The sequence below is a fragment of the Trachypithecus francoisi genome, unplaced genomic scaffold (assembly GCF_009764315.1).
Source record: "Trachypithecus francoisi isolate TF-2019V2 unplaced genomic scaffold, Tfra_2.0 Lachesis_group4, whole genome shotgun sequence".
Lineage (NCBI taxonomy): Eukaryota > Metazoa > Chordata > Mammalia > Primates > Cercopithecidae > Trachypithecus > Trachypithecus francoisi.
In genome coordinates, this window is record NW_022681469.1 from 56,632,329 (window position 1) to 56,655,881 (window position 23,553).

Here is a 23,553-nt window from a genome sequence, read left to right on the forward strand (position 1 = left end):
CTGGGCGTGTTGGTGTGCACCTATAGTCCTGGCTACTCGGGAGGCTGAGGCGAGAGAATCTCTTGAACCCTGGAGGCGGAGGTTGCAGTGAGCCGAGATCACACCACTGCACCCTAGCCTGGATTACAGAGTTGAGTCTCCATCTCACAAAAGAAAAAAAAAAAGTCAATTACATTTTATCCAGCATACATTTTTCTATTTTTAGCAATCTCAAACTTATAGGAAAGTTGCAAACACAGTACAAAGAACATTTTTTCCTGAATAATTTGAGAGTAAGTTACCGACATGATGCCTCATCAACCATGAATATTATTGATGTATTTCCTAGAAACAGGGCATACTTTTACAGTTGACCATCAAAATCCTCCCAATTCAGGTTTCTTCAGTTGTCCCGAATGTTCTAGCAAAAGGACCCTGTCCAGTTCATATGTTGCATTTGGTTGTCATGTCTTCTTGGCCTCCTTCAGTTTGGAATAGTTCCCCAATCTTTCTTTAATTTTCATAACCTTGACATAAATATTAGGGATGTTTTATTGTAGAATGTCTCTCAATTTGGACTTGTTTTATGTATAATATCTGCATGAGTAGACTAATGTTAGGTGTTTTTGTTAGAAAGATCATAGACATGGTCTCATGGCATCATCTCAGTGGCACAGGACTTGGATTTGGGCTGTTCACTTCTTGGGCTCCATCTATCACCTGCCTTGGGCTCCAATACCCCACAATAAACCATGCCTCCTCAATTTGCCTTCCTTTTCCCACTTGGGCTCTGATATTTCACTCTAGGCCATTCCTCCTTGGAGACACCCTCCTCAACCTTTCTTGAGCTCCAAACTCTGAGCCAGGATGGCCCACTGATTGGATACCCTCCTTTCCACACTTGTTCTGATATTCCTGCCCTGGGCCACTTCAGCTTCTCCCATACCCTTCATCTGGCATGGATGCCTACTCTGCTTGGCCCAACCTAATGACTTTAGGATTGAACTGTATGGGAAGGAGAAAGGAAAAGAGTAGCAGAAGGGATTCAATTATTTTTTAGAGAAATTAAAACCCCAGAAAAACATATTTTATATTTCTCCACAAATTGTTCATTTTTGATACTCTTTCTTTTTCTTTAGATCTGAGCTTTCATCTGGAACTATTTTTCTTCAACATAAAGAACCTCCTTTAATATTTCTTGAAGCTCAAGTCTGTTATTGCTAAGTTTTCTCAGTTTCATTTTTCTGAAAAAACATTTTGCCTTTATTTATAGAATTCTAGGCTGACAGTTTTTTTGTTAAGTTTATTCATTCTATTTTAAGATACAATTCCATCATCCTCTGACTAGCATTGCTTTATTTTTTTTTTTATTTTATTTTTTTTTGAGACGGAGTTTCGCTCTGTCGCCCAGGCTGGAGTGCAGTGGCCGGATCTCAGCTCACTGCAAGCTCCGCCTCCCGGGTTTAGGCCATTCTCCTGCCTCAGCCTCCCGAGTAGCTGGGACTACAGGCGCCCGCCACCTCGCCCGGCTAGTTTTCTGTATTTTTTAGTAGAGGCGGGGTTTCACCGTGTTAGCCAGGATGGTCTGGATCTCCTGACCTCGTGATCCGCCCGTCTCGGCCTCCCAAAGTGCTGGGATTACAGGCTTGAGCCACCGCGCCCGGCCTAGCATTGCTTTAAACTGGTTAGGGGCTAAATTTTTTTTCTGCTTTTGTAAGTAATGTGTCTTTTCTTCTTCTTGCTTCAAACTAGCCGGGCGACGAGGCGGGCGCCTGTAGTCCCAGCTACTCGGGAGGCTGAGACAGGAGAATGGCCTAAACCCGGGAGGCGGAGCTTGCAGTGAGCTGAGATCCGGCCACTGCACTCCAGCCTGGGTGGCAGAGCAAGACTCCGTCTCAAAAAAAAAAAAAAAAAAAAAAAAAAAAAAAAGATTTCTGTCTTTATCATTAAGTTTTCAGCAGTTTGATTATGATGTGCCTTTATGTGATTTTCTTTATGCTTGTCCTATTTGGAGTTCATTGAGCTTCTTGGATCTGTGGGTTCATATTTGTAGCAAATTTACAACGTTTTCAGCCATTATTTCTTATGCTATTTTTCTGTCTCCTTCCTCTTTTTTGGGACTCCAGTTATACAAATATTACATAACTTAGATAAGTTAGTATTGTCCCATAGGTCATTGAGTTTCTATTCATTTTTTGTTAGCCTTGTTTTTCTTTCTGTGCTTCATTTTGAATAGTGGTTATTGCTATTTCTTTAAGTTTAGTAATTTTTTTTTTTTTTTTTTTTGAGACGGAGTCTTGCTCTGTCGCCGGGGCTGGAGTGCAGTGGCCGGATCTCAGCTCACTGCAAGCTCCGCCTCCCGGGTTCACGCCATTCTCCTGCCTCAGCCTCCCGAGTAGCTGGGACTACAGGCGCCCGCCACCTCGCCCGGCTAGTTTTTTTTTGTATTTTTTAGTAGAGACGGGGTTTCACCGTATTAGCCAGGATGGTCTCGATCTCCTGACCTCGTGATCCGCCCGTCTCGGCCTCCCAAAGTGCTGGGATTACAGGCTTGAGCCACCGCGCCCGGCCTATATGTTGGATAATCTTGTAGGTTATATATATTTTTGAACAATAAAGAAAATATATAATTGATCTTATTATAATTACAAAGGATATGCTTCTAGTAATGTCACTGAAAGCAGATATCGAAATTCATTACCAGGAGTACTTTGCTGTTGAATGATTCCTGTGCCATACAAAGATAAGATGGAGTCTTTGGAAAGTTGTTTCTTTGCCACTTCTTCTGATTTTGTAGTTTGCTCAGTGAATAAATCTAGATCCCCAGATGTTACTGTAGACAGGGTTGCAGCTGCTGGTGCAGAGGATGTCCCCTAAGCTGGGGGCATGACAGTTGCAGGTAAGGGATTAGAAATCATCTGTCCGAAGATGTCCAGATCGTCATACAGGGGTGGCACTGTTGTGTTCCCATTGGTCACTGGTGCCACAGCAGGGCCATCAAGTCCTAAAAGATCCACAGTGGGCTCTGCAGCTTTTTAAAGGGCTGGTACTTTTTTTAGGCTCCAGTTGCTGTTCTTCTTTCTTCTGCAGCTTTTCAGTTGTAAGTGGTTTTGCCGGCTTTTCTGGCTCCTTTTCTCTCTTTTTCTCTTCCTTTTTTTTTTTCCCTTTTCTTTATTTGTAATAGCTATGGCATTTTTATCGTAGTATTTCTTCTTTTCATATTTATCTCTGATGAAAAATTCCACTGCTTGATCTGTCTGTGGTCTCCGAAAGTTCTCTGGAAGATTGGCTTCAAAGAGTAGTCTTGCTTCAGTATTTCCCATATCTTGCATGCACTTTGGCCTCGCAGTCGACACAGTACTTGTCCTCCTCCCTCAGAAGCTTGGATAGGATGAGCTGGTGCTGCTCGTTCAGCTTCTGAGCCTTTTCCCGGCAGGAGCGCGTCGCCATCTCGGCAGTGGGGCGGGGAGCCCAGGGCAGCTACGGCGGCGGCGGACGCTGGCTGGGGCCCGGCAGTGGGAACGCACCTGGCGCTGCCGGGACCGTGGGCTGGCTTAGCCCAGGAAGCGGCGGCGGCGGCAGCAGCAGCAGCAGCTGAAACAGGAGGAGGGGCAGCGGTGGTAGCGCCGACGTGTCCCGACTAAGGCTAGTTTATCTCTGTTTCTATCATGTGACATTTCTGGGTCTTTATTGAATGTCCCAAGTATTCAATGACACATCTCCAGTTTGGTTTGTTTTAACTTATAAATTTCTAAATCCTATATGAACTATACTAGTGACTCAGCTTATAGGTCCCTGGTATATGTTTTGTCCCCTGGTAGATATTTTTTTTTCAGCTTCATGGTATCTCGCTCTGTGCATACACAGCTTCGAATACAGTCAAAGACTCAAGAAGATCCATATGCGTATTTCTCAAGTTCTCATTCTGTGTAGCTCCCACTTTTCTGCCCTAAAATTCATTCCAGCCGCCTCAACAAACTTGAACTCTGAGATCTGTCTTCTTGGCTTAGTGAGACTATCTGGCATCCTTTCTTTTCTTTTTTTTTTAATTATTATACTTTAAGTTCTAGGGTACATGTGCACATCTGGCATCCTTTCTACCATAAGTAGCTAATATGCGTCCCCAAGTAGTAAACCTGGGCTATCATGGATCTTGTGTCATTTTTTCCCCCTTCTTTTGGAGATCACAGTACTGTGCTGCCTTGTTATCCAACATCTAAAAGCAGTTGTTTCATATATTTTTTTCCATTTTTTATATTTTATATTGGGAAAGAGAGCCTAGTACCAGTTACCTTGTAGGTGACTGTCTATAGTTTCCTGAACTTGCATGGTAGCCAACTTCAGCCATAATGGTTTCTGATTGTCCTTCTGTGGGTCTCTTTTTTTTTTTTTCAGTTTCTTACAGAGTTTGTCTACACTCTTATTCTGAACTGAATGTTGTGTCCCCTCAAAATTCACATGTTGAATCCCTGGTCCTCAATGTATTATATTTGAAGACAGGGCCTGTGGAGAGTTGATAAAAAATTAAATGAGGTTAAAAGGGTGGTCTCTAATCCAATAGAACTGGTGCCTTTTCAAGAAGAGAGACACCAGAGCTCGCTCTCTGCCATATGAGGATGCAATGAGAAGGTGGCTTTCTGTAAATCAAGAAGAGGGCCCACAGCAAGAAATGAATTGACCAGTTTCTTTATTTTGGGCTTCATAGCTTCCAGAACTGGGAGATATATTTCTTTTGATTAAGCAATCCAGTTTGTGGTTTTTTTTTGTTGTTGTTTGTTTGTTTGTTTTTAATGGCAGCCTAAGCAGACTAAAACAACTCTTTAATTTTCATCATGCTAAATCCCCCACTTCACTGCTCTTTGCCTTTACTTTCCATCCTTCTTCACTGAGAAAATATATGCCATCAGGTAGGAACTCCTTCAGCTTGCTTTCTTACCTCCTTCCTCAATCCTGTTTTTCTGATCTCCCTACCCTGTTTTCAGATGTACTTTCATCTATACCTACTTTTGCTTCCTTTTCTGTTCTCAAGAAATTTTGCCTATATAATGTGTGGTATTGCTTTTATTTAATTTCTGCCATAGGTAGTGATATTATTTACTTTTGGGCCTTTATTAATATCAGTTCTGAGTAAATGAATTGTGGTTGACAGAAAGCTGTATAATTAACTTTAAATACAAGATTATTTGTCAATATAATTTTTGTTGCCTTTTAACCAAGGTACTAAATTGTCGACCCATACCGAATCATGCCTGGAGGTCTAGGACTATGTTCCTTGATTTACAGGCATATGTAAAATATTTAGCAAGTAAGTGAATATATTGTAAGATTTAAGAAATTAGCAAGTTATTTGAAGGAGTAACGTCTCCAAACTGGCAGAGTAGAACCAATCTGGCTTCACTCTCCCCCTCAGAAAATGAGCACCAGGATTATCACCATCAGTATCCCAGAACTCAGGTCTGAGGCTGAGTTGATCCCTGGGTATACAAAGAAATGAAAAACTCTCAGCAGACAGTAAGAGAAAGGACTTCTCTGTGATGCACTCCTCTGATTTACCAGGGACCATGCAGAAAATTCCTCTGCAACTCAATTTCCACACTGGAAAAAGTGAAATTGACGTATCCAGCCAGCCTCCCCACTGTCTTGAGTTTCTTTGCAGGAAAACTGTTCTTGTGAAGGAACAAGAAGCATAGTGAGTGCCTGTAGGGAGAAAAACCCCTGAGAGCAGTTAGAAACAAAGAGCAACCTCAGCCCTTGAAATTCTGCTCTTTATCTTAGCAAAAGGAGACACTAAATCAGAGTGGCTGTTCAGCAGCCCCATGCTCTAAGAGGCACACTGCATGGGTCCTCTGGGCACAAACCTCTAGCCAGTGTTCTTCTCACACAGTTGGAGTGTTCCCTCTGGGGCCTCCTCCACCAACCTATGATGGGCAACACTCTGAACGTTTGCGAGAACTGAGGCAAACCTGGATGGACTTACAGCACCATCTAGTGCTGAAAAGGAGGTAGCAATCTAGCATTAATGGAACTCAACAGGCAAACTGCAAAGAACCTCCAAGCAAACATATCTTAGAAAAAGCAAAACAAGCTAGACAGCAAAGACTGAAATAAATTACTAATTCTTCAGTGCCAAGCCACAGATATACATTCATAAAAACAGCAAACAGGGAACCATCATTTTCCCAAACAGACAAAGCAAGGAGCTAGTGATGAATATTAATAAGATGGTAATGTGTGAGTTTTCACACTGAGAATTCAAAATAACAGTTCTAAGAAAACTCAGTGACCTCCAAGATAACACACAAAAGCAGTTTATAAATTTATCAGAGAAATTTAACAAGGATATTAAAAGTTTTTTAGTGGTTTAAAAACTCAAACAGAAGAGATGGGCATGGTGGCTCAGGCCTATAATCCCAGCACTTTAGGAGGCCAGGGTGGGTGGATTACCTTAGGTCAGAAGTTTGAGACTAGCCTGGCCAACATGGTAAAACCTCATCTCTACTAAATAAAAAAAATAGCCAGGTGTTACACGCGCCTGTAATCCCAGCTATTTAGGAGGCTGAGGCACAAGAATCACTTGGACCCAGGAGGTGGAGGTTGCAGTGAGCCGAGATCGTGCCACTGCATTCCAGTCTGGGCCACATAGTGAGACTGTGTCTCAAAACAAACAAAAACAGCCAGGTGCGGAGGCTTATGCCTGTAATCCCAGCACTTTGGGAGGCCGAGGCAGGCGGATCACAAGGTCAAGAGTTCGAGACCAGCCTGACCAACGTGGTGAAACCCCATCTCTACTAAAAATATAAAAATTAGCCAGGTATGGTGGTGTGCACCTTTAATCCCAGCTACTCAGGAGGCTGAGGCAGGAGAATTGCTTGAACCCAGGAGGCAGAGGTTGCAGTGAGCCGAGATCACACCACTATACTCTAGCCTGGGCAACAGAGTGAGACTCCATCTCAAAAAAACCCCAAAACAACAACAACAACAACAACAACAACAACAACTACACTTAAACAGAAATCCTGGAACTGCGAAATGTGTTTGCTGCACTAAAAACTTAATTAGAGGCTCTCAATAGCAGAATGGATCAAGCAGAGAAAAGAATCAGTGAGTTCAAAGACAGGCAATGTGAAAATATGCAACGGAGAAAAAAGAAAAAGAATGAAAAGGAATGAAGAATGCCTACAGGATACAGAGAATAACCTCTAAAGAGCAAATCTAAGAGTGGTTGACATTCAAAGGTAGTTGAGAAAGAGCAGCGGTTAGAAAGATTATTTAAAGAAATCATAACAGAAAACTTTTCAAACCTAGAGGAAGATATAAATATCCAAGTGAGGAAGGTCAGAGATCACCAAATAGATTCAACCCAATTAAGACTACCCCAAGGCATGTAATAAACTCTTAAAGGTCAAGGTCAAAGAGGATTCCAAAAGCAGCAAGAAAAAAGAAGGAAATAACACATAAAGGAGGTCTGATTTGTCTGGAAACAGCAAACAGTGGAAACCTTATAAACCAGGAGGGAGTGGCACAACATATTCAAATTGCTGAAGGAAAAAACTGCTAAATGAGAATACTGCATTCAACAAAAGCTTTCTTTCAAACCTGTAGGAGAGATAGTCTTTCCCAAACAAAAGCTTAGAGAATTCATCGACACCAAAGGCATCTTAACAGGAAATGCTAAAGGAAGTTCTTCAATCTGAAAGAAAAGGACACTAATGTGCAAAAAGAAAACAGTTAAAGGTGTAGAACTCACTGGCAAAAGTAAGTATTCAGACAAATTCAAAATCTTCTAATACTGTGTAATGATGTGTAATCCACTCATCTCTAGTATGAAGCCTAAAAAATCTATTGAAAATAATAACTATAGCAACTTGTTAAGATATAGACAACATAAAAATACATGAATTCAGACAACAAAAAATCAAAATATGTGGTAGATTGAGTTAAAGTGTAGGGTTTTAAAGTTTTTCCTTTGTTTCTTTGTGATCAAAGTTCAGTTGTAATCTGTTTAAAATAACTTGCTGTTTCTATAAGATGTTTTTGGTAATTCTCATGGTAACTACAAAACTAAAACCTATAATAGATACACTAAAAATAAATAAATAGATACACTAAAAAAAGAAGAAAGGAGAGACCAGTCTGGCCAACAGAGCAAGACTCTGTATTTTTTCAATTAAAAAAAAAAAGAATGAATTAAAAAAATAAAATAAAATACCAAAGTTGCTTTTGTTGTTTATTTCTAGTTTTATTCCATTGTGGTGAGAAAAGATACTTGATATAATGTCAACTTTTTGAATTTTTTGAGACTTGGTTTATGTCCTAATATATGGTCTATCCTGGAGAATGCTTCACACGCTAAAGAAAACATTGTATATTCTCTAGTAGTGAGATGAAATGTTCTGTAAATGTCAGTTAGGTCCATTGGTCTAGGGCGTAATATCACTCCAATGTTGCTTTGTTGATTTTCTGTCTGCATGATTTGTCCATTACTGAGAGTGGGGTGTTGAAGTCCCCTACTATTATTGTATTGCAATCTAGCTCTCCCTTTAGATCTATTAATGTTTGCTTTACATATTTGAGTGTTCCAATATTGGGTGCATATATATTTACAATTATTATATCTTCTTACTGAGTTGATTCCTTTATCCTTATACAGTGACCTTCTGTGTCGCTTTTTACAGTCTTCGACTTGAATCTATTATATCTGATATAAGCATAGCTACTCCTGCTCTTTTTTGGTTTCCAATTACTTGAAATATTGTTTCGTTGTTGCTGTTGTTTTTGGACAGGGTCTCACTCTGTTACCCAGGCTGAAGTGCAGTGGCACGATCATGGCTCACTGAAGCCTCAACCTCCTAGGATAAAGCAATCCTCCCACCTCAGCCTCCTGAGTAGCTGGGACTATAGGCACATCCCACCACACCCAGTTACTTTTTTTTTTTTTTTTTGGTATTTTTTTTTGTAGAGACAAGGGTTTCACCATGTTGCCCAGGCTGGTCTCAAACTCCCAGGTTCAAGTGATCCACTTACCTCAGCATCCCAAAGTGCTAGGGTTACAGGTTTGAGCCACAATGCCTGGACTGGAATATCTTTTCCTATTACTTCACCTTCAGTCTATATGTGCCTATATGTGAAATGCATTTCTTGTAGGCAGTATGTATCTGGGTCTTTAAAACAAAAATTTGTTCTGCCACTCATTGTCTTTTAATTGGAGAATTTAGTCAATTTATATATTAAATGTTATTATTGATAGGTGTGATGGTTACTATTAGGTGTCAACTTGACTGGATTGAGGGATGCCTAGACGACTGGTAGAGTGTTGTTTCTAATTGTGTTTGTGAGGGTGTTGCCAGGGGAGATTGATATTTGATTCAGTGGACTGGGTGAGGAAAACCCACCCTCATTGTGGGCCCCATCCTATTGGCTGCCAGCACAGCTAGAACAAAGCAGGCAGAAGGAGGTGGGATAAATTTGCTTGCTGCATCTTGTGGTTCTCTTTTTTCTTCCCTGCTGGATACTTGCTTCCTCTCTTCCTGCCCTTGGACATCAGACTCCAGGTTCTTTGGCCTTTGGACCTTCACCAGTGGATTCCTGGGGGCTCTTGGGCTTTTGGCCACAGACTGAAGGCTGTAATGTCACATCCCCTAGTTCTGAGGCTTGTGGACTTGAACTGAGCCACTATTAGCTTCTCTCTTTCCCCAGCTTGCAGATAGCCTATTGTGGGACTTCACCTTGTAATCATGAGAGCCAATTCTCCCTAATAAACTCCCTTTTATATATCCATATGTCCTATTGGTTCTGTCCCACTGGAGAGCCCTAACTAATACAATAGGTAAGGACTGACTACTGCCATTCTGTTACTTGTCTTCTGGTTGTTTTGAAATTCCTCTCCTTTCTTCCCTTTTTACTGTCTTCCTTCGTGCTTTGTCTGAATACTTACTTTTCTCTGGTGGTAATGTTTTAATTCGTTGCTCTTTATTTTTAGTGTTAGCAATCCTCCTGCTTTGGCCTTTCAAAGTGTTGGGATTGGATTACAGGTGTGAGCCGCCATGCCCAGCCTAAACATGACTTTGGAAACTATACAAACACATGAATATTAAATAACATACTCCTGAGTAATTAATAGGTCAGTGAAGAAATTAAGATGAAAATTTTTTAAAATCTTAAGTTAAAAAATGAAAATAAAAACACACCAAAACAACATACCAAAATCTATGGGATACAGCAAAATCAGAGCCAAGAGGAAAGTTTATAGCAATAAATGCCTATATCAAAAAAGTAGAAACATTTCAAATAACCTAATGATGCACCTCAAGAAACTAGAAAAGAAGAACAAAGCAAACCCCAAATTAGTAAAAGACAGGAAATAATAAAGATCAGGGCAGAAATAAATTAAGACTGAAAAAATGCAAATGATCAACACAACAAAAAGTTGGTTTTTTTTGAAAAGGTAAAATGGACAAAACTTTAGTTAGACTAAGAAAAAAAGAAGACCCAAATAAAATCAGAGACAAAACATGAGACATTGCAACTGATACCATAGAAATACCAACGATCATTAGAGACTATTGTGAACATATGTGCCAACAAATTACAAAACATAGAAGAAATGGTTATATTCCTAGATACAGGCAGCCTATCAAGATTGAACCATGAAGAAATAGAAAACCCAGACCCATAGCAAATAATGAGATTAAAGCAGTAATATAAAGTGACCCATTAAAGGAAAGCCAGATCTGATGGCTTCACTGCTGACTTCTACCAAATATTTAAAGAATAGTTAATACCAATTCTATTGAAACTATTCCAAGAAATTGAAGAGGAGGGAATATTTTCAAACTTATTCTATGAGGCCAACATTATCCTGATACCAGAACCAGACAAGGACACAACATAAGAAGAAAACCACAAGCTAATATCCCTGATTAGCATAGATGCAAAATCTTCAACAAAATACTAGCAAATGGAATACAACAACATGGCAAAAATATCATTCTCCATGATCAAGTGAAATTCATCCCAGGGATGCAGAGATGGTTCAACATACACAAATAAATAAACATGATAAATCTCGTTAACAAAATCAAAGACAACCATATGATCACTTCAACAGATGCTGAAAAAGCATTTAATAAAATTCAACATGCTTTTATGATTAAAAAAAACAAACCCTCAACAAAGTGGGTATAAAAGTGGGTATAAATGATGGCTCATGCCTGTAATCCCAGCACTTTGGGAGGCCAAGGTGGGTGGATCATGAGGTCAGGAGATTGAGACCATCCTGGCTAACACAGTGAAACCCCGTCTCTACTAAAAGTACAAAAAATTAGCCGGTCATGGTGGCAGGCACCTGTAGTCCCAGCTACTCGGGAGGCTGAGGCAGGAGAATGGCGTGAACCCATGAGGTGGAGCTTGCAGAGAGCTGAGATTGCGCCACTGCACTCCAGCCTGGGCGACAGAGCGAGACTCCATCTCAAAAAAAAAAAAAAAAAAGAAGAAAAAGAAAAAAAAGTGGGTATAGAAGGAATAAACATGAAAAAATAAAGACTGTATATGGTGAACCCACAACCAATGTCATACTGAATGAAGAAAAATTGAACTTGAAAGCCTTTCCTCTAAGATAAGGAATAAGGCAAGGATGCTCACTTTCACCACCTTTATTCAACATAGTACTGGAATTCCTAGCCAGAGCAACTACATGAAAGAAAGAAAGGGTATCCACATTGGGAAGGAGGAAGTCAAATTATTCTTGTTCATTGAGGACATGATATTATATTTTTATTTTTAATTATTATTATTATTATTTTCTTTGTAGAGATGGAGTTTTGTCATGTCGCCCAAGCTGGTCTTGAACTCTTGGGCTCAAACAGTTCTCCTGCCTCAGCCTCCCAAAATGCTGGGATTACAGGCAGGAACCACTGCGCCCAACCTAATATTGATTTAGAAAAACATAAAGACTCCACCAAAAAACTGTTAGAACTGATAATCAAATTCAGTAAAGTGGCAGGATAAAATAATCAGCATATTAAAATCAATAGCATTTATATATGCCAACGGCAAATAATTTTGAAAAGAAATCAAGAAAGCAATCCCATTTACAATAGTTGCAAAAAATATAAAATATCTAGGAATAAATTTAACCAAAGAAGTGAAAGATCACTAGAAGGAGGACTGAAACACTGATGAAAGAAGTTGAAGAGAACACACAAAAAATGGAAAGATAGCCTGTACTCATGGATTAGAAAACAATCAACAAAGTGAAGAGGCCACCAACAGAATAGGAGAAAATACTTGCAAACTGCCCATCTGAAAAGAGATTAATAACCCAAATATTTAAGGAACTTATTAGCAAAGAGAACAAATAATTTTATTTTGAAACAGGCAAAAGATCTGAATAGACATTTCTCAAAAAATGACATACAAATGGCCAAAAAGTATATGAAAACATATTCAACATCACGAGTCATCAGGGAAATGCATACCAAAAGCACAATGAGATATCCTCTCTTATCAAAAATACAAAAAATAACATTAGGATGCAGAGAAAGGGGAACATTCATACACTGTTGGTGGGAATGTAAATTAGTACACTGATATGGAAGACAATGTGGAGGTTCCTAACAAAACTGAAAATAGAACTACCATATGATCCAGCAATCTCACTGCTGAGTATAAATCCAAAAGAAAGAAAATCAGCATACCAAAGATATCTCACTCCCATGTTTATTGCAGCACTATTTACAATGACCAAGAGTATCTGTCACCCTAAGTGTTCATCAGTAGATGAATGGATAAAGAAAATGTGGTATATGTACACAGTAGAATATGATTAGGCATAAAAAGAAGGAGGAAATTCTGTCATTTGCAGCAATATGGATGGAACTGAAGGTCATGTTAAGTGAAATAAGCCAGGCACAGAAAGACAAATATCACATGTTCTCACTCATTGTGGGAGCTAAAAACGTGGATCTCATAGAGGTAGAGGATATATTGGTGGTTACCAGAGTCTGGGAAAAGTAGGGAGTATGGGGGGATAGAGAGTGGTTAGTTAATGGGAACAAAAATACAGTTAGATAGAAGGAGTAAGAATTAGTGTTTGATAGTGGGTGACTGTAGTTAATAATTTATTGTATATTTTAAAATAGCTAGAAGAGAAGAATTGGAGTCTTCCCATAAAAAGATAAAAGTTGGAGGTGATTAATATCCCAGTTACCCTGATTTGATCATTACACATTGTATGCATGTATTAAAATATCACATGTACCCTCAAAATATGTACAACTATTATGTATCAATTTTAAAAAAGAAATTACTTCATGGTGTTCTAATCCAATGTTAAGAAAGATGGTGCAAATCTATAATAAAAGCATGAATGTTTTCCTCAGGCCATTCATTTTGTATCTGAAAGTCAAATCTCTAAGCAGTTATTGATGAATAGACAAAAATGGCAAGCTTTCAATAACTATAAAAATATTCTAGTGCTGGTTGGACAGAAGAATAAAGGGATAAGGTTTTGGAAAATCTTAAGGCTTCACGTTTTTTATGAACACATCATCTTTCTTTTCATGGATCTCTCGGTCTAGTTATTCTCAAATATATCAGTGAGCACTGTCTTCAACTACCAATGTAAGAAAATATAACCAATGGTAAGACTTAAAGAAATAAGGGCTATTTGTTTCATATTACACAATGTGCAGAGAAAGACAGTCCAAGGCTGGTCATCCACAATCCCAATAAAAATGAAGTCTTTCTATCTTGTTAGTCCACAGTCCTTAGGATCTTCTTGCTTGTCTTATGATTGCAGTGTGTCTACTCCACCTCCAGCCTCATGTTCATTTATGAAGCCAGAGAGGGGAAGAAGCACAGTGGTAAAAGCAAGATGTTTGTTGATTTGTTTATGAGGAAATCCAAAGTTTCCCCAAATTCCCACAGTCGAGAATTTCATTGATGTGTTTTAGGTTAGAACTTTGTCACAAAGCCATGTTAAACTGCTAGGGAGGAGAGGACTTTGGGTGGAGTTTGAATGAGGTAATCGGTATAGTCTGTCTCACTGAATGTGGATTTGAACTGCCTGTCATCAATATTTAAAAGGGCATTTTTCCTTGCCAGAAAAGATGTTGTTTGGGTTGCAGTAAAAAGGCAAAACAACAACAAAGGAACAATCACAGCAGATAAGAAGTAAGCAAGTGTTTGATAAGTCATTATATCAGTGCTGCAAAGGAACTCTGGTCTAATGCTCTTTCCTATCCCAGACCCCTGTGGTGAATAATTCAGACACCAAAAAAAGCCAACTACTGAAGAACCACAGCACCCACAGTCAGCAAATCATTTCATAATGGGATCCAGGGCCTAGAAACAGCAACCATTGTGGCAAACTATGAACTTACGTATTTTCAGCAATCTTTTAGTTTGACAATATATTGATTAAAAGTCCAGGCTCACGACTCAGGGAGAACTGGGTTTATATCCAGTCTCAACTATTTACTAGCAATATGACCTTGGGCAGTTTTAGCCCTCTTGGCCTTTGATCTTTAAAACTACCTCACCCCCATTTTCCTACCAAACCCTAAACTAATAAAGAGTTTGGATTAATCTTAAGTTTTAGGTTCACTTTGGGAAAACCATTTCAGAATATGGGAAATGTGTAGAATTGCTGGGGAATGTTGTTCAGGACAGTGGAAATCATTGCCAGTGTTTGCATTTTAAAGATTACTTTCTGCTATGGTGTTATGGATTATGACTATGCTTTTATTTATTTATTATTTATTTATTTATTTATTTATTTATTTAGAGACAGAGTCTCCCTCTGTTGCCAGGCTGGAGTGTAGTGCACCATCTCGGCTCACTGCAACCTCTGTGTCCTGGGATCAAGTGATTCTCTGGCCTCAGCCTCCTGAGTAGCTGGAACTACAGGCACATGCCACCATGCCTGGCTGATTTTTGTATTTTTAGTAGAGACAGGGTTTCACCATGTTGGCCAGGCTGGTCTCGATCTCTTGACCTTGTTATCCGTCTGCCTTGGCCTCCCAGAGTGCTGGGATTACAGGCGTCAGCCACTGTGCCCAGCTTATTTAATTTTAATTTTTATTTTTATTTTTGAGGTGGAGTCTCACTCTATCAACTAGGTTGGAGTGCAGTTGTGTGATCTCAGCTCACTGCAAGCTCTGCCTCCCGGGTTCACACCATTCTCCTGCCCTCACCCTCCCGAGTAGCTGGGACTATAGGCACCTGCCACCACACCCAGCTAATTTTTTGTATTTTTAGTAGAGACGGGGTTTCTCCGTGTTAGCCAGAATGGTGTCGATCTCCTGACCTCTTGATCTGCCCACCTTGGCCTCCCAAAGTGCTGGGATTACGGGCATGAGCCACCGTGCCCAGCTGACTATGCTTTTAATGCCTTCTTTCACCCCGGCTTCCCCCATGCTCATGGGAAGTAAAATAGAGCCCTTTGGGGCCCAGATTTATAAAGTCTACCAGAGTGCTCAAACCATAGCATGATCAAGCTAGAAGAGAGCTTAGAGATGTTTGTGCTAAGCTTTTCCCTTTTACAAGAGGGACAGCTGTGAATCTGATAAATTTTATGTACGATTCTGAAAGAGCCAAGCTCTCAAGATGAATTTTGAGTACCTAACTGGGCTGAAATTCAGGAGTCACGTGGCCATTTGCTGACTAGAGCTCACACACATACTCTGAGTTCCCAGAAAACCTACACATCTGCTTAACTTTGGGTTGTCATAGCCAACAGTTTCTGTCCACATGGCCTGAACCAACCAATAGAGTGTAGCCTGCACTGACCAATCAGAAGTTGGCAGCATTGACCAATCAGAACTCAGCAAGTGTCAACCAATCAGAACTAAGGCAATTTGAATCCTGTATTTGCATAAGAGGACCTGAGTGGAAAGCTGGGTGGGAAATTTCACTATAAAAGTGAAACCCTCCTTTTGTTTTCTGGACTGTGTCTTCCTTCTGTTTCCACTGAAGGCTGTGTCTTCCCTGTTTGCAAACTGTTCACTGGAATAAAGTCTCTCTTCTATAAATTCCTTTTCAGATAACTTTTTTCATATCCCTGAAGTCAGACAATTACAAAACTGGGGGCAGGACCTGGTTTTTCTGTGTCCTTGGCTAAGCTTATAGCCTCTATATCTTTCTATTTTTTTCCCCTCGGATCATTCTAAAGAAATAGAATATATATTAATATTTCATTCGTGAGACAAAAAGCAATAATTAAGAATATTATACATCTGTTTAGTTGTTCTGTCCTTAAAAACACAAAGATAACTTTTTTAAAGTTACTAAATCTCGATATGACAGAAAAAAAAGCCAGTATTATTTTTATAGGCTCCTCAAAATTTCCCCAAATAATGTGCAGAATGTTCATTAAAAATGCACAATAAGAGATTTATATAATAGCATGTAAACATAGAAGTTAATTATTCTAAGACTAATATCTTGAATGGTTGGGTTTGTTAGGCTTATTAGTGTATAATAGATTTGCAAAGTTAATTTTTTAAATCATACTTTTTAAATGGCATTTAATCTGTGGTTCACTAACTTTCAAGGACTTGAGAAGGAAAGATGTGAAAACAAAAATGTGATGTGAATTTGGTCTGAACCTTATTTAAAATGTTTAGAAGCGTTAGTTTTTTAAATAAATTGAGGTTTTTTTTTTTTATATACAGGCTGTTTAATGTTTTGAAGGCATAATTGAAACCAGCAATTTGGATTGGGATACAATTTGAACTTACTTGGAATACACATAACAAACTGTAGTCTTGCATTTTAGGTTCAGTTACATCAACTCATGAAAACAAGGCAGGTTCTGTTTTGCAACCATTTTCCTTAGTGTCATTTACCCGTTAGGAAATGCTGCTTAGTTAGCAGATGGTAGGGCTCATACACTATCAGTCAAACTGCTGGCCAAACTTAGAGCTAGTGGGAGGGTTGGCAAAGACTGTTTTCCGTGAAAGTACAAGTTTTTTTTTTGTTTTTCCTTCTGTGTAGTTTGGCAAGCAACACAGAGAAAAGCCTTATGCTGATGAATTTGGAAACTCTAAATAATATAGTTAAGTAATGCAGTTGTCTTAATAATGTAAGTATTGCTTTAGGGTTGTCTTCATTTTAAACAACTATGACTTCTTGTTTGTAAAAGATATATGTCATGTGGACTTGCAAACGGTTATAAAATCACCTTCAGATTTTACTGTGTTAATGACTCATTTTCTCACTTGGGGAAGAAAAGAAACCTGGATAGCTATTAAAACTAGTACCATGTTGTAAAAGAGCCAGATGGTTTTATTAAATTACTTAGAATTACTTGTAAAACAAAAGAATATTCTCAGTGACTTTTCAGATCTATGTTTTGATAACCTCAGGGGTCAGTCTGACCTTTTATTTCACCAAGGCAGACAGTGGTTCCAGGTTTCATAGCTATGTACTGTGTGAACTTCAGATAAGGAAAGGTTCCACAACCACATTGCTCTATCAAGGAACTATGTGGATGATGGCTCAAGTTGTGGTGTGGGTGAAAAAGCAAATGAAACAAAACATCTAGAAGTCACTAAGTCACTTTGGGAACAGTTTATTTTTGGTGGAACATGCTCTACACATAGACCTCACTTTCGTCACTTTAGTCTTCATTGCTGTCTCTGTTAAAGTGTTTACAGGCTGGGCGTAGTGGCTCATTCCTGTAATCCCAACACTTTGGGAGGCGGAGGCAGGTGGATCGCTTGGGTCCAGAAGTTCGAGACAAGCCTGGCAACATGACAAAACCCTGTCTCTATGAAAAATACAAAAATTAGCCAGACATGGTGACATATGTCTTGTAGTCCCAGCTACTCAAGAGGCTGAGGTGGGAGGATTGCTTAAGTCTTGGGAGGTTGAGGCTGCAGTGAGCTGTAACCGTGCCACTATACTCCAGCTTGAGTGACAGAGTGAGACCCCATCCCCCTCCTAAAAAGGGAAAAAAGTTTACAAGTGATTTTGATCTAAAGTTTTCATGACTTTTAAATTGCAGAAGCAGTTCTATTAATTTTAGCAGGACCACCCTTGCAAAATGATCTAGCATATGAAAGACCAGAAACTACACCACAGTAAGAGGCAGCCATATGGAAATGGAGAGAATGTGCCCTGGAGTCTGGGTAATCGCTTCTGTCATTAGCTGTGTGACAGCTGTGGCTGGGCATGCTGCTTAATCTTTTTGTTTCTAAATTGTCTCATTTGTAAAAAGGAGATGATAGAGAATTTAAATTGGGAGTAACAAGATGTTTTTGGAAAGGTGGGTTGTGTCTGTGTTGTTGAGGCCTTGAGTATCCACTTAGGAGAGGAGTTTTAACCAGTAAGCAATGAGGGACCACTGCAAGCCAGTAACATGATGGCAGACTTAAAAAGTTGTTCTTTTTCCCCCTTCGCTGTTCTTCCTTCACCCTCCCCCTTCCCTGGGTGGGTCAAGGGGGTTGGATGAAGTCTGGAGGTAGACGGATTTCTGTAAGAGCACTGGGATATTATCAGTGGGAAATAAAAAGAAAGGACCCATGTGAGAACCAAAGCATTAACAGAATTCTGGGACCCACAGTGTGTGGAGTGAAAGAGTGAGTGAGGAGGCTGATAGGGCAGCATTGAGACTGGGTGACTGGAGGGGTAGGAGGCTCAGAAATAATGCAGTCAGGAGCAGAGCCAGCTTCTTTATTGATCTTACAGGCATGACTCACACTGCCTGCCACTTATTCCTGACTCATGCTTCCTGTCTTGCTAAGTATTTTTCTTTCCATACCATACAATGTTCCATTGGAATGGTTGGTGGAGCCTAATTTATTTTAGCAGTTTACCATCTGTTTCAGGTGGCTCGTGATTTGCACTGAAGCCATTTATCAATTAACTCAAGAGTCCGTGTTTTATGTTCCAAAGACAACCCTCCTTTTATTGCACTACAAGGTAACATTAAACAGGAGAGAACTGCCAGCTTGCTCTTTCCCATGCCTTCCCTGGCCCTATTATCTTAAATTTATTTTTTTCTATTGATTTATTCCTTCATGTATAAAAATGTGTTTGACTCACTCCTTTCCTATAAATCATTTCTCAATGCTGCTTCTCTCTTAAGTATTCTGTTTTTCTCCTGTTATGTGTTGGCAGACTTCTTGACACTACCTCCCACCTGCCCACTGCGACACTCAAAAACTGTTTTAAACAGTCTCTACCTGGGTGTTCCAAAGGCACAAGCCAATTCATCGTTACCAAAACAGAACTCATCATTTTCTTCCTCCAACCTTCCTTTTCCCCTATATCCTGTCCAACCCTCTCTCTTGTATCCTGTTTCTCAGTGAATGGCAACATCATCTACTCAGTTGACTTGGCCAGAATTTGGAAATATCTTTGACTTCTCTCTTTTACCCCCTAATGCATTTTTTTTCTTTTTAGCACGTAATTTCACTTTCTTTCTTTTCTCCATTCTCTCTGGCACTTATTGTCTATTAGAGACATTACTATCAAATTCAAAGCTGCTGAATTTGTCTTCTAGCATCTACTCTTGACTCTTGACTTTGACCACCTGACTTATTTTTCATTTGTCCACCAGAGTTGTCTTTCTCAGATCGCATTTATTTGTGTCACTTCCTGGTTAAAATCTCTCTTGAACTCTGTTAGCTTTAACATGCTGCATGAGGTATTTCCGGTTCTAACCCCCACTACATCTCAGCTTCATTCTACGTCATTGCTCCAGAGGAGCCCTTGGCTGTAGCCACGTGGAGTTACCCAACTGCAAGGCATCCTCTCTGGCCATATGCCTTCACCCATCACTTGCTCTCTTTGTAGGCTCTCTTCTCTTCTTCCTTGTCCTACTCAGTCCTACTTAGGCTGAGCTCAGATGTCATCTCTTCCAGGAAGGCTACCCTTGATCCTCTGTCCTCTCTCTGTCTTGGTTAGTTACCCTTCCTCTCTGTTCCCAGAGTCCCTCCCTAGATACTTTTTACTCTCTTATAATGGCCTATTTTGTGTTTTCTTCTTGGACTATATGTGCCTTGAGGACAGGGACAGTGACTTACCTGCTTTGAATTCACACTCTCTAGATGCTCAATAAATGTTGGTTGAATGATCGAATGAAAAATGATGTTTTCTTTTCAGCTCCACTATTACAAACTTGGTCTCATCAAGGTCCCAAGAATTTCTTAATCATCAAATCTGATTGCCTATGATCCCTTCTTGTCTTGCTTTTTCAGTAGCATTTGATTCTGGGTTTCTGTGGCATGACATTTCCTGTTTCTTTTCTCTGGGAATTATTTCTCTATCCTCAGGATAGGTTTCTTGCTCTTTCCTCACATCCAGATGTTGGCCCTGGTCTGACTGTACCTCCAGATGTTGACCTTGGCTCTCTCTCTCTTTGCCCTATATTCTCACTAGGTCATGGCAGTCACAGCTAGGCTTCCACCCACCACTCTCTGGTGTTGGCATTGATTTGGAATAATGATAAGGACATTTCCAATTTACCTATTATTTGACAACTTTAACCTTTTAAATCTTGATGAATGTGAAGCCAGTGCTACTTATGATGTGCAGTAATGTTGGGAGAATGAACTGGTTTTGGGGAAAGAGAAACTTAATTTTAGATTCACCAAATTTGAAATGTCAATGAGGCATTAAGTTAGAAGGTCCTAGAAGTATCTGAAAAGTAAGAGTCACTTTCTACATATACAGCAATTCTACATATACAGCAATTTTAGAGTGATATGATCCAAACTCTTTTCCAGGAAAATACTCCTCACAGATGTTCTTGAGGTTTTAGAATGCACCCTCTTCCGTATCTGAGTTTGGAACCAATTGAGAAATAGACAGATGGAAATGGACATATTGTTTGACACAGCTGATAGGAGACTATGACTTAAGATCAGTGACAAAGTATACTACTTCGTTCCTTCTTTCCTGAATCAGATAGACTCGCCCCTCAGTCACTGCACAGCTGAACAACTGCAAGCTTCCCTATGCTGCTGAGAGCAGACCAGCATGCATGCTCCCCTCCCCTCCCCTCCCCTCCCCGCATTCAGGTCAAGGCAGGGTGTGGAGCAGGAGCTGAATTGCAAGCCTAGTTCTTTCTCCCAAACACTCCTCCTTTTTTCCTGGGAAGATATGAGGGGTAGAGAGAGAGAGGCCCAGAGTGTTTCTAAGGTGTTTCTAGGTAGAGATGTGAGGCCAAGGCAATGAAACATCTCCATTAACAGTAATGTTTATCCAGCATTTGGTCTAGTACTTTCTGTGCTGGAGAGTCTGTTGACTTTGCGACTCTTTCTGGTCTGTCTTGGGAAAGATTAGATAATTAGGAAGTTGTCCTTCACATCAAAGCAGAGAAAGCGACCTCCCCATCATCTTTTGTTTCTATTCCTTCTTCTGCATTCGCAAGGAAGAAGATCAAATTTGTCAGTTATTCACGCATAGCTTTCGTTTTATTTTCTAGTGCCTTTGTGGTTACTTGTTTCCAGTTTACTCAATTGTTTGTTCCTCTGTGAGTTTCTAGTCTCAGCCTTCCCTGTCCCCATCCCTGCCACTCTCTTGGCTGCTGTCTTCTAAGAATTCTCTGTTTCTAGCTTCCTCATAAAGTGGGCTGGATCATGTTTTCTCCCTGATTCTGAGTGGTCCCACCTTCTGAAGGGCAAGGAGCTCTCCAGGTTATAGCTTGCCTGGATCTCTTTATACCCTTATACTGAGCTCCCTCATTATTGTGTCTGGGGTTTCTCTTTAAGCAATGTGAGAGAAAACTACACAAGATAATGTGAATATGTAACCACATGATTTATTACTTAACACAGTCAGTGGAATCAGTGGAACAAGCAGCCTAGGATGTCCCTTGAGCACCCAGGTTCAAGTTAATCCTTTTACATGGAAAACACTTTGTCCCATGTAGAGATACCCAGGTTATTTAAGACTCTACACCAGTTATGGTTCTGCATCATGAAGGAGTCCTTTGTCCAAGCAGTAGGGAGCAGAGAATGCTCTCTGCTGAGACTCCTAAGTCCCCACTGTGTTCTTGGCTACATTCATTCTTGGGGTTAAAAGAATGTACACCATTCTACATTTCTGCCCTCTCCCGCTTTGCTTTGTTTTTCTTTTTCCCTTCAATATGGCTGATCTGTTTGGGTCTTTCCAAATTTTCTAATTTATCTTCTATTTTCATTACCATTTTTGCTGCTGCTCTTCATCTCCTATACAATGGCTTCCTTCTCCAATTAGTTCTTCATACTCAGCAGTATCTGGAGGTAGAAAAAATATTCCAAGTGTGGTCTGATTAGTACAGCATCCAGTGCAGGTATCATCCCCACACATTAAAGTGGACATTCCTGAGCCTATCTTTACCCCTCATTGAAGCAGTGCTAGCTAGACTCCCCACTGACCTGCAATAGCCTCTTCAGCATTAATTCTCTCTGGAAACTCATCCTCAGTGACAGTACTCCCACTTGGTTTTCTGTCCACCTTTTTGATTACTTATTTTAGGATTCTTTTAGGATAACGTATCCCCATTGCCTTCTTATATGATGGTGTTTGTAAGGACTCTGTCATTGTTTCTCTGTTCTTCTCATTCCATCTTCACTTCCTGGGTGATTGCAAATACATGCTTTAGATTATAGTTATATGCTGTTTACTCAGGATTGCCAAATCTGTGTATCTCTAGCCATCTCTCTCTTCTAAGACCCAGGTCATTTAACAATGCCTGCTGGGTAACTCCACTGGAATATTTCACAGCATCTACCTCCTAGCATGTTCAGCTTGAAGCCATCACTTTGCCACCTCTCTTATGGGACTACTCCCCACCCCTCTGTATTTCTGTATTGCTTTCTTGGTAAATGGTGTCATCACTTGTCATCCAAATAGAATTGTGGGAATCATACTAGACTTCTCCTTTTAAAAAAATTATCCACATCCCATTAGTGATTAGTGTATGATACCCACGCAAGATGCATTTTCATTTAGGAATAAATATAAAATGGGATTTCACATTATTTCAAGTTTTGCCACATAGTGAGGCTTATGTTTCTATTTCACTATTTTAAATTCACCAAATTCAAATTTGTATAAAATGCATCCACACTACCCTGAGAACTATGCTTGGATTTTTGCTATTAGTTATCTCATGTAATCTTCCCCATATCTTTGTGAGGTAGGTTTTTTTTTTTTTTCTATTTTGCAAATGAAATAAATGATGCTTGGAGAATTAGGTTAAATTTTTGAAATTAGGTAGAATTTTTGGTTATATGGATGAATTATATACTGGTGAAATCTGTAATTTTAGGGTAACTGTCACCTGAATACTATACATTGTACACAGTATACACTGTATTTTTTTATTCCTCACCCCCTCTCGCCTTCTCCCTTTCAGAGTCTCCAGTGTCCATTATACCACTCTGTATGCCTTTGAATACCCATAGCTTAGCTCCCGCTTATAAGTGAGAACATACAGTAATTGGTTTTCCCTTCCTGAGTTATTTCACTTAGAATAATGGCCTCCAATTCCATCCAAATTGCTGCAAAAGACATTATTTTTTATGACTTAGTACTATTCCATGGTGTGTGTGTATATATGTGTGTGTGTGTGTGTGTGTG

The 23,553-nt window shown here is 39.8% G+C and overlaps 1 protein-coding gene, 1 long non-coding RNA gene and 1 pseudogene across 9 annotated transcripts in view; 1 reads left to right on the forward strand and 2 right to left on the reverse strand.

Moving 5' to 3' along the window:
* The window catches only part of FBXL13 (F-box and leucine rich repeat protein 13), a 282,389-nt gene that overhangs the window by 68,979 nt on the left and 189,857 nt on the right, over window positions 1-23,553 (forward strand). The window lies entirely within an intron of this gene.
* Window positions 2,551-3,615, reverse strand: LOC117073132 (annotated as a pseudogene).
* On the reverse strand, window positions 21,724-22,546 carry LOC117073133. The gene is made up of 2 exons (XR_004433122.1): window positions 22,347-22,546; window positions 21,724-22,205 (listed from the first exon to the last, which is right to left on the reverse strand). It is a non-coding gene; the product is annotated as an uncharacterized LOC117073133 (long non-coding RNA).